This window comes from Haliotis asinina, chromosome 4 (genome assembly GCF_037392515.1).
Source record: "Haliotis asinina isolate JCU_RB_2024 chromosome 4, JCU_Hal_asi_v2, whole genome shotgun sequence".
NCBI lineage: Eukaryota > Metazoa > Mollusca > Gastropoda > Lepetellida > Haliotidae > Haliotis > Haliotis asinina.
The window spans coordinates 70,772,511-70,788,913 of record NC_090283.1 but is presented as its reverse complement, the minus strand read 5'-3'; the positions used below and the strand labels follow the sequence as shown (position 1 = coordinate 70,788,913).

Below are 16,403 nucleotides of genomic sequence, written 5' to 3'. Positions count from 1 at the left end.
CATTTTTTAAAAATAAAATTAGGCAATGGTAGTACTAGTGATCTGATGCTATTTATCTCAAAGTTGGAAAATTACATTTAGTGTACTTGCATGAAATGCAGAGATTTGGAACTTTTTTTGTCAGCAAGGCATGGCATTGTATGTACATCAAAAGTTCCGCTTCATGACATCAGTCAAAACTTAATTTACGAGTTGCCATAATAATTTTGAAGAGGTTGATGTTTGAAGAAAAGCCCACCCACATTTGTACAAACTGTTTCGATTCATGTTGATCAAGGATTTGGTTCAATACACTGCTGGACAATGCCTCTGTCCTAAAAAGAAGTATCAAGACCTTCCGCTTAAACAGATGACCTGAAGTCAAGATATGAAGTCCAGACCTAATGCCGGGCACGTCTCGGTCATCGAGAATGACAAAAGGGCATTGTATGCCTAATTTTGTTGAAATGTACTGTCATGTCTCACGTCATGTGAATAAATGTGATGCACAGGTGGTAATTATTCAAAAAATCGATTGTCAGAAAAACAGTACAATTAGAAGATGTCATGTTGCATTCAATAAAATATCTAAATGTTGTCGACATCGCCTCTTCAAACACCAAAGGCTGGAAGATGAAAACGAAATTCGCTCAGTGTTTACACATGCCGTAAACATCGGCCAAACTTTACTGAACCTAAAAGTCTGGGTTACCAGATGAAAAAGGAAGTCAATACCTGTATACGGCTTGTCACCACTGAAGACTCTGTCATCGCCTTAAGAGCTTCATTGAAAAAGAACACACAGAATTCATTCAGATGAACCACAGCGACTCGTGCCATGAAGATCTGGTGTGCAATAATGTGGACATTGCCCAAAACCAAAGCTACCATGACAGCGAACATGAAAAGGTGAATACAGACAAGGTACATGAGCTGCTTAAATCCCTCAACCCTACTTCTCCTCTTCTGCTGTTTCAGTTCACACCTGTAAACATTAAAACACACTGAGTGAGGGTGTGATGTTTAACATCAAAGTCCAAACCTTCACTGTAGACTTCTGTGCTATCACTCCTACCCATTTAAAAAACATGACAGTATATAAACATTCTCACAAAAAGATAAAGTATTGTTAATGATTAACTGCCAGCAAACTATTTCTTTGTCATGTAGTGTAAAAGTCAAAGAGTTAGGTTACTTTAAAGACGCTTTGAGAATTAGTCCCGCAAGAGGACAGCAGAGTGAGTGAGTGAGTTGAGTTTTACGTCGCACTCAGCAATATTCCAGCTACAGTGGACTCTGGCCAATGAGCGTCTTGTTAATTAGTGAGTGATACCCGTCCCTTACATAGAGTGATGAATAGTGGGCATTTCCCGATATTATTCAGAAACGGGAAATGTCAATCACTATCTTGTTAACTAGTGAGTGGTACACGTCACATACATAGAGTAATTAGAGGGTATTTAAGGTAAAATCGTATAATGTCAGTAGTGTAACAGTCAGTACTGCCAAAATGTCTCGGCCCATAAAACGTGGAAGGTATGAGTTGACACTTCAACAAATAGTGCAGCTGATAGAAGATTTTGATAAAAAGCCTCGACCCACATAGAAAGCATGTGCACTCAGACTAAACACTTCGCATCTAGCCAGGAAGTAAGACTTCTACATCATGTGCAGAAGTTCAGCGGAGGACATTGCTCTGGAGGCATCGGCACAGAAAATACAAAGCAAGAACAGTGACGCTTCATACATTGTACAAATGAAGGGAATTGAACCAGGGTCATAAGCATGTCCACTGAACATTTTATACCCTAAGCTACTCCACCGCCTCTGTATTGTAAAAGTCCACTTGTGACTGATTGTGCTCTAATATACTTCGTAACAAAGCAGTGTATTCTATCACTGTGCTGTAACATTCAACATTGTAGTTAGAGAGTGAGCGAATGAGTCAGCGAGTGTGAGTTTAGTTTTACACGATTTAAGCAGTATTCCAGAAATATCACAGCATTGGTCACCAGAAATGGGTCACCAAAAATGGGTTTCATACATTGCACTAATGTGGGGGATGAAAAGCGGGTCTTTGACGTGACAAGCGTACCCCACCGTCCCTCGGCTTGCAATAAGACTATCACGATAGACAAGTCGAGTCAGAAAATACACCTACCACAAAACACTGGCACACTGTTTAACTGGAGTTGGGGAACAGTGGCACACAGTTTAATGGGAGTTGGGACACACAGGATGGTAAACACAGGGGCAACATGTACGAGGGGATGTCAATAAGTTTTGAGCCTTGAGCATTTTTCATACCCAGGTGTCACAGCCTATGGTACGACATTGAACCTTGGGGTGTAGCTGATGTGATATATAAGTTTTGGTATCCTACTCTCAGAAGTTATTGAACAGCTCACATTGACAGAAAGAAACCCCTTCACGACAGTGAAAATGAATAAAATTGAGTATAGAGCAGTACTTAAGTTTTTAGTTCTTGAAAGAAACTCAGCGAAGAACATTGAAGAAAGGCTTTCGCAGTTTATGGGAAGTCTTCCCCTTCATCTGCTACCATCAAACGATGGGTCAATAAATTTAAGCATGGTTGAGAGAGTCTTGAAGATGACCCCCGTCCAGGTCGCCCAACAACAAGCACTAGTCAGGAAAACATTGACAGAGTGCATAGACTTGTGCTGGAAAATCGTCGAATTACACTCCACGAGTTGGAGGAGACCACAGGCATTTCACACAGATCCATCGAGACAATTCTTCATGAACATCTCGTCATGTCTAAGGTGTGCGCAAGATGGGTGCCAAGAATGCTTACAAATGAAATGAAGCAAAACAAGGGTCACCATAAGCAACTCTGTGCTAACCAGATACAACAAGAATCCAGAAGATTTTCACTTTAGGTTAGTAAGCTGTGATGAAACCTGGATCCACCACAATGATCCTGAGAGCAAACAAGAATCCATGGAATGGAAACATGTCACTTCTCCCAGGACCAAAAAGTTCAAAGTCTCCAGATCAGTGCAGAAGGTAATGGCGACAGTCTTCTGGGATAGCAAAGGCATCATCCACATAGATTACTTACCAAAAGGAAGAACAATGAATGGGGAATATTACGCTAACTTGTTGAGGCAAGTGCGACAGTCAATCAAGGAGAAGCGCCAGGGCAAGATCAGACGTGGTATTCTTCTACATCAAGACAATGCTGCAGTACACACCTCTCGCGTTGCAGCCGCTGCTGTCCAGGAATGCGGGTATGAAATCTTGCCGCATCCACCCTACTCTCCAGACCTGGCACCAAGTGATTACCATCTGTTCCCAAATCTCAAGAAACAATTGCATGGTCGTAGATTTCAGGATGATAATGAGCTTATTGCTGCTACTGAGGCTTGGTTTGAGGACCAAAATGGTGCCCTCTACAGAGATGGCATCAGCAAATGGCAGAAAAGATGGAACAATTGTCTTGACTCACAAAGGGACTATGTTGAAAAATAAATGTGGTTCATACCACTATTTTGTGTTTTTCTATGCAAGGCTCAAAACTTATTGACATCCCCTCGTAACACACCTCCACTTGTCTCAATATGTCCATCTGTTACTTGGCTGAAGAAGTTGTTTTGTTCCCCTTTCCTTGCTGTATATTTTACTGAAAATGTGCCCACCTATATTCCAGCGGTCAGTAAATAATCAACTGACACAGACAATCCAATGTTCAACAGCATGAGCATCAATCTTGCATCAACTGTCTGACGGGAAATTATCAGATTAGTCATGGCTGGTTAGTCAAGCATTAGTTTTCAGTAAAATGGAACAGTCCACAACAATAAAAACTTTGCAAGTCCCTGGAAAGTTTTAATAACCTTTGTTCTTTTATTATGTTCATATCAAATTATCAAATGTAAAATAGGGTGATTTGATGATTTTACATCACAATCTTTATAAGTAATGTAAGCACCAACTTTAAATGTCAATTACATATCTTGTTAAGAAATGTAAGTACCAGTCAGTAACGGAGTATTGTATCCAATAATTATAGCACTATTCACTTTACATTCACTATTTACATATCAGTCACAATCACCTTCACAGTTCAATAGTTTTAGCCAAGTTTCAAGAGATGTCCTACAGCATCCAGAAATTCAATGGATGTCTTCTGGCCACTTGTCAGCTTCTCTTTCAGACGAAGGAATCTCCCCTCGGATTCTCTGTACACTTTCTTATTGGGAGGGGGAGCAGCACCATAGTTAATCTGCTCCAGCTTAGCGCCCTCTGACTTCTCAATGCCTTGCATCAGGTCCACAAATCTATACAGGTTGTCCATTGTTGGTTGGGCAGCAGGGCGAGGCAGTGGTCTGAGGAATCTCTCAGGAAGTCCCCAACACTACAACATTTCCCTCTACATGTCTTGACGATACATCTCCAGTGTGTTGTCTGGCCTCTGGTCAAGAAATACTTGCTGGGTTCCTCTCTGAGACTGAATAAATTCCACTCTGCGTATGCCAGCCATGGCAGCGATAGCGTACTGTCCTTAAAATTCATGTTATATATCACATGTGAGATTCAGCTTGAGTTGCAGAGAACTTGAAACCACTTACTCAAGTATATACAAAACAGTTAAAGCTTATTTAATAATGTTTACTGCATTCTACTTTCTGTATTCCATATAGTTGAACAAACTACTACAAAGTCACATGCCTCTCCACATACTGATGAAAAGCAGCGGCAACAACAACAAAAACAAAAGAGTTTAATCTGTTTCAGTTAACAAACTTGAGTAGCTGGGATCAGCCTACTCACCCTGCCCACAGTTTGGAGCAGTTCATTAATTAATAGGTAAGGTCAGGCAGTTACACTGGTCACGCTTGACTGATTTGTCTAATGATTGAGCAGTCTGACAAATGGAACGTCTGATGCTTGGGAATGAACCTAAACAAAGGCATATTGAGTCTGTAGTATAAACAAAGGGACAGTAAAGCCAGTAGTATAAACAAAGGCATAGTGAGTCTGTAGTACTAAATCAATATGTACTACAAAAGAAAAAACAGGTGATAACAGGGCTATTGCTGTTTGAAACAAGGATTACAATGGCTCGTGGCACCTTACAAGTCTGGGTCACCAAATAAAAAGATTGAACCGTCTGTGAAATATTGTCAATACCTCAGTACGCCTTGCTGTAACAGCAATTTCTCCCAATGATCTAGAACCCCTACTGAACCGACCAATACAGAATTCGCTCAGAACCACAGTGACTCGTACCATGAAGATCTGGTGTCCAATAATGTGGACATTGCCCAAAACCAGAGCAACCATGACGGCAAACATGAACAGGTGAATACAGACATCGGGCATCATGTACCTATATCCTTCAATCCAAGTTTTCCTCTTCTGTTGTTTCACTTCAAGTCTGTAAATATTAAACGTATCGAGTCAAGGAGTAATACTCAACAAAAGTGTGATGGAGACTTCAGTTGGCACACTCATGACTGTATAAAAAGTGACATTATTCCAGCATACATAAAAAACCCTCTGTTCTGAATTGTTTAAGCCCATTTATGAGTGAGTGAGTATCTTTTCAAGTTGCTTTTAGCAATATTCTAGCAATACCATGACAGGAGACACCAGAAATGGGTTTCACATTTTGTACCCATGCTGTGAATTAAAACTGAGTCTTTTGGAGTTAACTGGTCAACCAAACAAGTGTGACACTGCTAGTGTTTACAGCCATGAACTGAAGCTGTTTCACTATAGTTTCTAGAATTATGGCATTTGGTCAAAATAACTTGCCAAACCAACGATTGCAGCACTGCTAGTGATTACAGCCATAAAATGAAGCTGTTTCACTATAGTTTCTAGAATTATGGCATTTGTTAAAAAAAACTTGTCAAACAAATGATTGCAGCATCGCTATTGGTTACAGACACTAAATGAAGCTGTTTCACTATAGTCTCTAGCATTATGGCGTTTGTTCAAAATAACTTGTCAAACAAACGATTACGACACTGCTAGTGATTACAGACATTAAATGAAGCTGTTTTACTATATTTTCTACCAGTAAGCCGAAATAACTGGTCCACACTGAAGGTTACACACACCTTCACCTGTACCTACAAATTTGTCTGATTGAAGACTGACATTAAGCTAGTTGGCTATATTTACAAGGGTTTCACCAAAATAATCAGTCAACCATTGTCAGAACCAGTGATTATCACTGAGCTTGGTAAATTAATCAATACCCACAACATATGACCATGGAAAACATTAAAACAAATTTTAAATGGTATGTTTGCCATGTCTTCAGTATGAACATACACAGAGCTGTTGCCTGCTATATATTTAATACTTAATAATATGTTTTATAAAGCGCAGATATCCATGCAACTACTGCTTGCTCAAGACACTTGTATTTGTTTCCCTTGATCAGTGGATGTCAATCTCTACATCACATCATATTACCAATGTCAACTCTCTGGGGAGTATACAACTCTTGATGCCACTAGGCACACCAAGTTTACTGTGGCTCTCTCATCCTAACGAGGTACCCAATTCACACCTGGACTGGGATACATAGTCACAAAATTTTGTCCAAGTTTTTGGCACTTTGTTGTACCTGCAACTAGGTATGTGTTCATAACGTTAATATGCAACTATACACAGCAAAGTTCCTTTGGGATAAGAAAGTATTTTCTTATCTTATTCTATCTTATCTGTCACAGCATCCCACTTAGTAAATTGCACTGAAAAAATCATTCAGTTATTTACACTGTTTTTAGCAATAATCAAACAAAATTGTGAGTTTAGTTTCACGTCACTTTTAACAATATTACAAAAATATCACAGCAGGGAACATCAGAAATAGATTTCACATATTGTATATACGTGGGGTACAATTGAACACAGGTCTTCGGCGTGACAAGCCAACAAGGTACCCCACCATCCAACACACAAAGATGAGACAACATGAAGTTGCAAGGTCTGTAAGTGCACCTCTAGACATGTCATATCAACCATATAGAGGTCTAAGTACATATGGATGTCTACCCCAGTGTAAAATAGTCCTTGTGGTTTTTGAACAGGGGTTCAATTTAATTTTTAAAAAGCCACAGGGCAAGTGACTTTAAGAAAGTAACTTGTTCTGACTGATTTTCCACTTGCCCTGATTTGTATGACATAATCGTGATGATGAAATTTATGAAAGAAGAAATCAACATGGTATTTGATGTTAATGTTTATGGGATTATTTATCAAGAAGTGATACATACCAAAGAAAGATAACTCTACTTTATTATCATTGTGAAATTGCATAGCTACATTTTGAGCAGATATGAAATTAGACGCAAGTTTATTTACAGTTGAAACCATAGTAGAAATTACCTAGTAGCCTACAGACAAGTATGATATCATTATGTGAATGCCCGAAATGAAAACTGAATTGTCCCGGGCATCGGGTGCAGGGATTTTCCTCCCTGAACCTCATGTGAAAGAGGTGAAGACCACCATTGTCTATTAAGCGTCAAGAGGAAATATTACACAGAACACTTCATAAATTCTGCTCATGATACATATCAGCAGATGTTCAACATGTCTGATGAGTCTATTAAGCGTCAAGAGGAAATATTACACAGAACACTTCATAAATTCTGCTCATGATACATATCAGCAGATGTTCAACATGTCTGATGAGTCTATTAAGCGTCAAGAGGAAATATTACACAGAACACTTCATAAATTCTGCTCATGATACATATCAGCAGATGTTCAACATGTCTGATGAGTCTATTAAGCTTCAAGAAGAATTATTACACTGAACACTTCATAAATTCTGCTCACGATATCTCACTTGACACGAAGTCAATTTTAGAGCTGCAGACACAGGCAAAGAGAAATAAAATGTTTCATGACAAGCAAAGGGCAAGAGTTTAATGTCTGCCTGAGGTGTACATATTTATGTTTTCACAGGCATTTACTGTAGGACATTGTGCCTGGCTGATGTTTCAAATGCCTGTCATTTTACCGATCAAGTGATCATGCTTTTTATTGTTCACACCCAACCTTACACCCAAACAACCAATCCAAAATGTCAAATGCAATGCAATGCAACAATTTTCAGGACTCACTTTTCAAGAACTGCTATTTTTCATTTGACCACACCTTACTATCATTGTGAAAATGATATCTTTTTTTTAGGAGAAATATAATAGATACAGGAAAATTCATTTTATTTGGGTGACATGATGACTGATAGAAATTACAGTACATTCTAACTCTGTACCATTCAAAGTGGTATATGTCAGATAACGCTAACACTGGTGTGTGTATATCACTTCATGAATGATGCTCTGTAAACAAAATATCATGGATGAATGCAGCCCTGTGTCTAGAACTAAATGAATGATCAATGAGTGGGTCAGGTTTCACTATTTCAGCAAAATCATGATGGAACACACCAAATATGGACTTGACACATTATACCCATGTGGGAATAGAACCTGTGTCTTTGGCTGTGCTGAGCGAACACTCCAACAACTAAGCTACACTAACACCCCAACACTGATCTGGTAATACCTGCAAACACTGGCAATATTACCATGTGAGACATCAAACATCAGACCCTTGTAGCTATCAATCCAGTTTTGTTTTCTCTGGTATTTTATTTCAAATCTGTAAATACTGAACATAATCATTCGGAACGGGATGCAAAAAGTGGACATACCATATTTTCGTGTGTGAAAAAATTATAAAATATATAACATATTATAGTCAAACTTTAAAAGTTTCATATTAGCATTTAAAATACATGCATCTATTCTCTGCCAACAAATGCTTGTGATTACAATGCACTATCTATATCTCTCTACAAAGATATGTGCATCTATCCTTATCTCCTTACAAAGCACTGTGCCCTATCTTTATCTTCTTGTAATGCAATGTACACTTATATCTTTATCTCCTTAAAATACAATATGCACTAACAATATCTCCTAACAATGCATTAAATTTCCTTACAATGCAGTGTACTCTAAAAACATCTCCTTATGATGCACTGTACTCAAAAGATATCTCCTTACGATGCACTGTACTATAAATACATCTCCTTATGATGCACTGTGCATTGAAAATACATCAAATGGGTTCACACATTGTATATATGTGGGTTCTAGGCTATACAAGTACAGTGAGTATGACAAACAAAATGTCCCATGGCCACCATCTTGATGTATCAACCTCTTTGAGTAAACTACAAAGTCAGACGACTGTATAGCAAAACTATTGAGAGACCAAAGCTGTGATCAGTCAACAAAAGGACACATCAAACAGACCCAGCTTGCATGGGCATATGTACATTTTATGTACATTGTACTACCAACATTGTGGAAGCATCGAAATCATCAAAAGATTTGACACAACACGCTGGAACAGAACATCTCTACGTATCATGGTCGCAAGATGCTGACAAATTCATCAGATATACATACATTTATAAATACGAGGTCAAATACAAGGCTAACTACAAATCCTCCCAATGCTGACGTATAAATGCAAATCCATCCATTCTATTGATGTCATCAAGTATAGAGAAAGGGTATCGTATCCTTAATTTTTCTGAAATGTCATGTCTTGTGAGTAAGTGTGTTCCACATGTCCTAAGTATTTGACATATTGCTTGTCAGAAAAACGGCCCAATTTGAAGATGTCATGTTACCTTCAGTAAAATATCTAAATGTTGTCAACATCGCCTTTTCATGCACAGAAGGCTGGCAGAAGAAATAAAAATTTCGCCTAATATTTACACACACCGTTAAAATGTCAGCAAAACTTGAAAGAACCTTAAAGTCTGGGTTACCAGATGAAAAAGGAAGTCAATACCTGTATACGGCTTGTCACCACTGAAGATTCTGCCATCGCCTTAAGAGCTTCATTGAAAAAGCCCACACAGAATTCACTCAGATGAACCACAGCAATTCGTGTCATGAAGATCTGGTATGCAATAATGTGGACATTGCCCAAAACCAAAGCTACCATGACAGCAAACATGAATAGGTGAATACAGACATGGAACATGATTTGCTTAAATCCCTCAACCCTATTTCTCCTCTTCTGCTGTTTCAGTTCACACCTGTAAATATTAAAACACATTGAGTGAGGGTGTGTTGTTAAACAAAAAGTCCAAACCTTCACTGTAGACTTCTGTAGGATCAGGCATGCCCTTGTTAAAAAAACCAAGTAAATAAACATCACAAAAAGAATAAATACTGTTCATAATTTTAAGCCAGCACACTATTTCATTGTCCTGTATTGTAAAAGTTAACAAGCATTGTCACTCAGGTGACATCCCCTCCCCAAATAAAAAATCAAATTAAAGTCAATAAGTAATGAAAGTTTACAATGAGGTTCAATGACAGCACAATTGTGACCCCTTGTCCTCTCTTGATATCGTGTTCTTTACTTGCTCAAACATACAAATATTTTCAAGGCTGACTGACCTTGACATGATTGTCAGGTGTGCAACAAATGCTGAAATCTCATTGTATCGCCATGACCTTGAAAACTGTGTGAAGGTAATTCAAAATTTGACTGGGCCCTGTGTTTTCCCTGGATACAGCTGAACACTGATTATGAAGAAAATCCAGTGAACAGTTCTTGAGATAGCTGAACTTGCGGGTTAACAAGCTGAAATCTTCAAAGTGTCGCCATGACCTTGAAAATTATGTGACGGTCAGCCAAATCAACTAGGCCCTGCATCCTCACTGGATACAGCTGAACACTGATTATGAAGAAAATCCAGTGAATGGTCCTTGAGTTACCTTAACATGCAGGGTGACATGCTGAAATTTTCAAAGCGTTGCCATGATATTGAAAATTATGTGAAGGTCACCAAAATCAACTCAGCCCTGCACCTTCCCTAGACAGAGACTGGTGTTGAATATGAAAAATATCTATTGAACAGTTCTTAAGATAGCTTAACACGCAGGGTGACATGCCGAAATCTTTAAAGCGTTGTCATGACTGAAAATTATGTGAAGGTCACCAAAATCAACTTGGCCTTGTGTCTTCTCTAGATAAAGCTCATTTACAAGGGTAAATGTTAATGCCCTCGTGTGACCTTGAAATGAAGGTCAAGGAGTACCCCACTGTCCCTTGGCTTGAAAAGACTATCATGATAATCTAGTTGAGTCAGAAAATACATCCACCACCAGACACTAGCATGCCATTCCACCGGAGTTGGGACACAGAATAATATACACAGAAACAACATGTAATACACACCCTCCTGTCTCAGTATGTCTGTCTGTTACACATCTGAAGAAGATAAACTTGCTCTGTTCCCCTCATCTTGTATATTTTATTGAAAATAACCCCTGCCACTACTACAGAACATGTGATCTGTAAATATTCAACTGCAATTTCTGCAATGACCCAGCAGCCTTACTGAGCTGGTCAACACCACAATTGAACCACAATTGAACCCAAATGAACCACAACAATTCGTGTCATGAAGATCTGGTATGCAATAATGTGGACTTTGCCCAAAACCAGAGCAACCATGACAGCAAACATGAAAAGGTGAATACAGACATGGAACATGATTTGCTAAAATTCTCCAACCCTATTTCCCTTCTTCTTCTGTTTCTCTTCTACAAATCTTACCCTCACCTGACGGAAAGTCAATTTCCAGTCTGGCAGACGTGCACAAACAGACAAAAAATGTTTTCATGAGTAACAAAAGGCAAAAGTTCAGCGTCTGCCTCGGGTGTACATAAGTATGTATGAATATCACTTTATGAGATATGCTCTGTAAACGAAATGTCATGGATGAATGCTGCCATGTGTCCAGAACTAAATGAATGATCAGTGAGTGAGTGAGTGAGGCATTACTATTCCAGCAAAATCGTGTCGATGGACACTAAAAATAGGCTTCACACGTTATCGCCACCTGGGAAACAGAACCTGTGTGTTTTGCATGATGAGTAAACACTTTAACCACTAATCTACATCAATTTGCCCTATATAAATCTGGTAATACCTGTAAACGTCGTGCACCAGCTGCTGTTTCTGCAACTGCCTTAACAGCTCTGTTGAACCATCCAATACAAAATTCACAGAGAAACGTGACTGCTATTCGTACCATGTAGATCTTGTGTGAAATAATTGGTGAGTTGGTGAACACCAGCACAACAATGGTGGCAAACATTACCAAGTGCATGGAAACATCGAACATCAGGCCTTTATAACCATCAATCCAATTTCGCTTTCTCTGGTATTTTATTTCAAATCTGTAAATATTGAATGGATACAATGGGAGCAAGATGCAATAAGACGATATACCATATTTTCTTGAGTAAAGAAATTACGAAATGCTTGTTGAAAATTCACAAGTTTAATTCTAGCGTTTAAAATATAGGTATTCATTCTCTGCCAACAAAACATTGATTACAATGCACTCTTTACATCTCCCTACAAAGAAATAAGCATTTATCCTTATCTCTTTACAAAGCACGCTGCCTTACTTTTCTCTCCTTAAAATGCACCATGCACTGACTATATCACCCTCAAATGGACTGCACTATATCTTCTTGCAATGCATTGTGCATTATACATATATATCTTCTGGCAATGGCCATGCATTTATCTGCTAGAATATATATTGATTACTGCCACACAGGATACAGGATATGTGCATATATACTCCTAAAAAAACATCAGCTACAAGTATTTTCAGTGTAATATCTAATCAATCATGACAGCGATTTTTGAAAGGTTAATATTCAAAGAATACATTCTGTACAGTGACAGTTAAACTGATTTATCTGATACCATCACTCAAACACAACCACTCTCAGAAACAACATGCAAAATGTGTGGCATGAATGTACACCACATTTCCCACATGCAGTCTGATTGGTTAAATCCTACCTGTATTCATTCCTCTGGAACAACAACTTCAGTTTCATGGACGATAATGCCTGACAAAGAGTTGTTAAAGATGTTTTAGTTCAACAACATCATAGATATGAACGGGTCACCTGATCTTAATCCCACTGAACATGCTTTGGACAGTATTGGAAGTCGTGTTAACAGCCTCCATGTTCACCCCTAGCCAATTTCAATAAATGAAGATGAGGCTGGGGATGTTTGTTGCTTAACTTTTTTTGAGGAGTATATAACATGAAGGATATATATTGAAGGATACATAGTGCAAGAAGTATACACAATGCCTGATACACAAGCAAGCAAGCAAGCCTTTACATTACAAGTGCACGTTTACTTTTATGTCATTCATAGCAATATTCCAGCAATATCACAGTTGGGGACACAAGAAATATGCATCACTCATTGTACCCTTGTAGGTTTTAGCCAAAAACTACAGTAAGTATGACAAAACATGTGAATGAGTAATAATATTTAAAAAGAAACTGTCATATTAATTTATTTTTGAAAAGAAATGTCCCATCCCGCTTGGAAGTATAAATGTCTGTGAGTATACTACAAAGCTAGACATCCATATAACAAAACTATTGTGTGACCAAAGCTGTGATCGGTCAACCTCAGGAAATATCAAAGTTATGAAAAAACCCCAGACCCAGACGGCTCGTGTGTATGCACGTCATAGACATACATTATACTGCCAACAATGAAGAAACATCAGTACCATCAAAAGATTTGACACAACAGAACATCTCTACGTATCTTGGCCACAAGAGACTGACAAGTTCATCAGATACAGATACAAGGATAAATTTTGGGTAATTTCAAGGGTAAATACATATCCACCCATTGCTGACATATAAATACATTTCCACCCCTTGTGGAAGAATAAGATTTGCACTGACTTGCAAACATACCCAGCATTGCATGATAAACTATATTTTCAAAGACAACCACTTTGAAATGAGATTCTTAAAAGCTGCTCATTTAAACTACTTCAGATGTACACATAGTAGAACATCACTCTCAAATGCCTCCTAAAACTTTGGCAACGCCTTTGAAACATCATTAAGACACTTCAGGGTATGCCAACAGCCGACATCATCGAAATGGCTCTGAAAGCTTTTGAAACTCCTCTAAAACTTTTACTGCAGTTCACACCCAAAAATAATTACTGTATAGAAATCAAGTCTTCATTAAATCATATTCACTTTGCATAGAAGAACAAGCAGAGCATGCTGGGTACGGAACAGTTGATGCACAAGCAGCTACACCTGTTATGATAACACTACACCTGTTATGATAACACTACACCTGTTGTGATATCAATACTACACGAGCTGGATGGAGGATAACAACAGTCACTCTCCCTCAGTAAACAAAACACAGCAGCGACACTTAGTGTACATGTTTAGGCTGGAGAGACCTCATCTGCCCCTTTAAATGAGTAACAGGTTTACACAGAGGTAGAGTCTTGGTGAGGGACTTCGTCAACATCTATACACATTTGTAACAGATCTATGTTGAGATGCAAGCCCTTCAGAAGTGTCAGAACAACAGAAAGTAAAATATACTGAGGGAAAAAAATAAGGGATCACATGAAAGCACAAGCATTCCCATATTTTTTTCTAGTTTTCTTCTCAAGCTTTATGTCACATAGCTTGTGAAGAAAGCTTTATGTCGCATAGCTCGTGAAGAAAGCTTTATGTCGCATACCTTGTGAAGAAAGCTTTATGTTGCATAGCTTGTGAAGAAACCTGGAAAACAATAAAGGAACATATGTCCTTTCATGTGAACCCGTATTTTTTCCATTCAGTATATATACACAGGTATAGTTAATAATAGTGTCAGTTTTATCAAAAACTGAGCACATATCCTCTCAGTTCAACATGGTTTACATGTACCAATGGTGGATGACTGTAAGCTTGTTCTGCAAGTTACACATAGTTTTAAAGCCCTTCTAAAGTGGAATCAACAGATTTAAAAACCAGAAGTCCAAGAGAATGACATTTTCCTAGTTAGTGTTTATTGTTGCGCCCTATACTTGTAGATAAAACTGTTTTGTGGCATATTAAAATCTGGATAGCAGAAAATCTGCAATCTATCATGGCTCATCGGTTCTTTCACAGACATATTCAAAGCTAACTTTTTACTTTCTCCTTGGAAATCCACACATAACATTACACAGATGCATTATTGAATGAAGACACAGACACATCATAAAACATGACTGTCTGGGGATGAAAAGTCTTGATTATCTGACATAACAGCTTGCACTTAGAGTCAAAAAGCAAAGCAGACGTGAAAAATATATGAACGGATCATTGAAGCGATGATGACACAGAGGTTTATGTATTCATAGGCAGATTCAAAGGGGAGTGCAGAGAAAGAATCCACTTCCAATTCCTGAAAGTTCATAAAAAGATCTTTGCAAATCCTATGAAAATGGATGAAAATGAACTGTGCACTCCTCCCTTTATGAAGAAGCTGCATCCAAGTGGTATTCCAAATGTTTGTACATATTTACACATAAAGCACTATAAAAGTAATGATCATGCATTATCATCCAAGTGAGTGAGTAAGTGAATGAGCTTTATGCTGGCCTAAGCTGGCCTAAGCAGCATTACACCTGGAATATCACGGCAGGTGACACAAAATGTAGCAGTTTTCGTGAAAATGTATTCAGAATGAGTACAAGAGCAAGGACATTTTATGATGCTTGTTAGCAATATTCCAGCAATATCACACGGGGAACATCAAACATAGGCTTCACATATTGTACCCATATGGGGAATTGAACCCGGGTCTTTGGCATGACAAACAAACACTTTAACCACTAGGCTACCCCATCATCCCAGTATCATATACACAGATATCAGAAAGAACATTGAATAACAGAGGACATACTGTGAACGGCTCAATCAACAGAACACCACTCAAAACGGTTCATTAGTCTTTGAGCCAAAATGAAAATGCAAATACCCTGAAAATACAAATGGTTGTGACAAATCATGAAGCAGTCATATTACCTGTATTCGCCCAGATACCACAGATGATTCCGAAATACCCTGTACAGCTAGACCAAACGAGTTGAAACAGAATTCACATAATATGTTCATTCCAATCCGAGCCAGGTACAGTTCTTGTGGCAAAATGGGCAAGCCGGTCACAACCAGAATCGCAACAATTGTAAACATACAGAAATGGATGGCAATATTCACAAACAAAATGAGAATCCCCTTCAACTTGTTTCTCACTATCTGTGGTTTGACTTCTAACCTGTGAACAGTAACATATTGAGAACATTTGAACATTACATAGCATGAACCAGAATACAAAAAAATATTGATGACAAGAAATATTACAGGTAACCAGTGAGTGAGTATGGTTTTACAAGGCTTTTGGCTATATTCCAGCAATATCATGGTGGAGAACACAAGAAATGGGCTTCACAAATTTTACCCATGTGGGGAATTGAACCCAGGTTTTCGGCAAGAAAAGCA

General features: G+C 38.4%; 1 protein-coding gene across 3 annotated transcripts in view; it reads right to left on the bottom strand.

Moving 5' to 3' along the window:
• LOC137281845 (ATP-binding cassette sub-family C member 4-like) overlaps nt 1-16,403 on the bottom strand; it is a 140,710-nt gene that overhangs the window by 63,360 nt on the left and 60,947 nt on the right. The gene's annotated exons all lie outside the window — the stretch shown is intronic.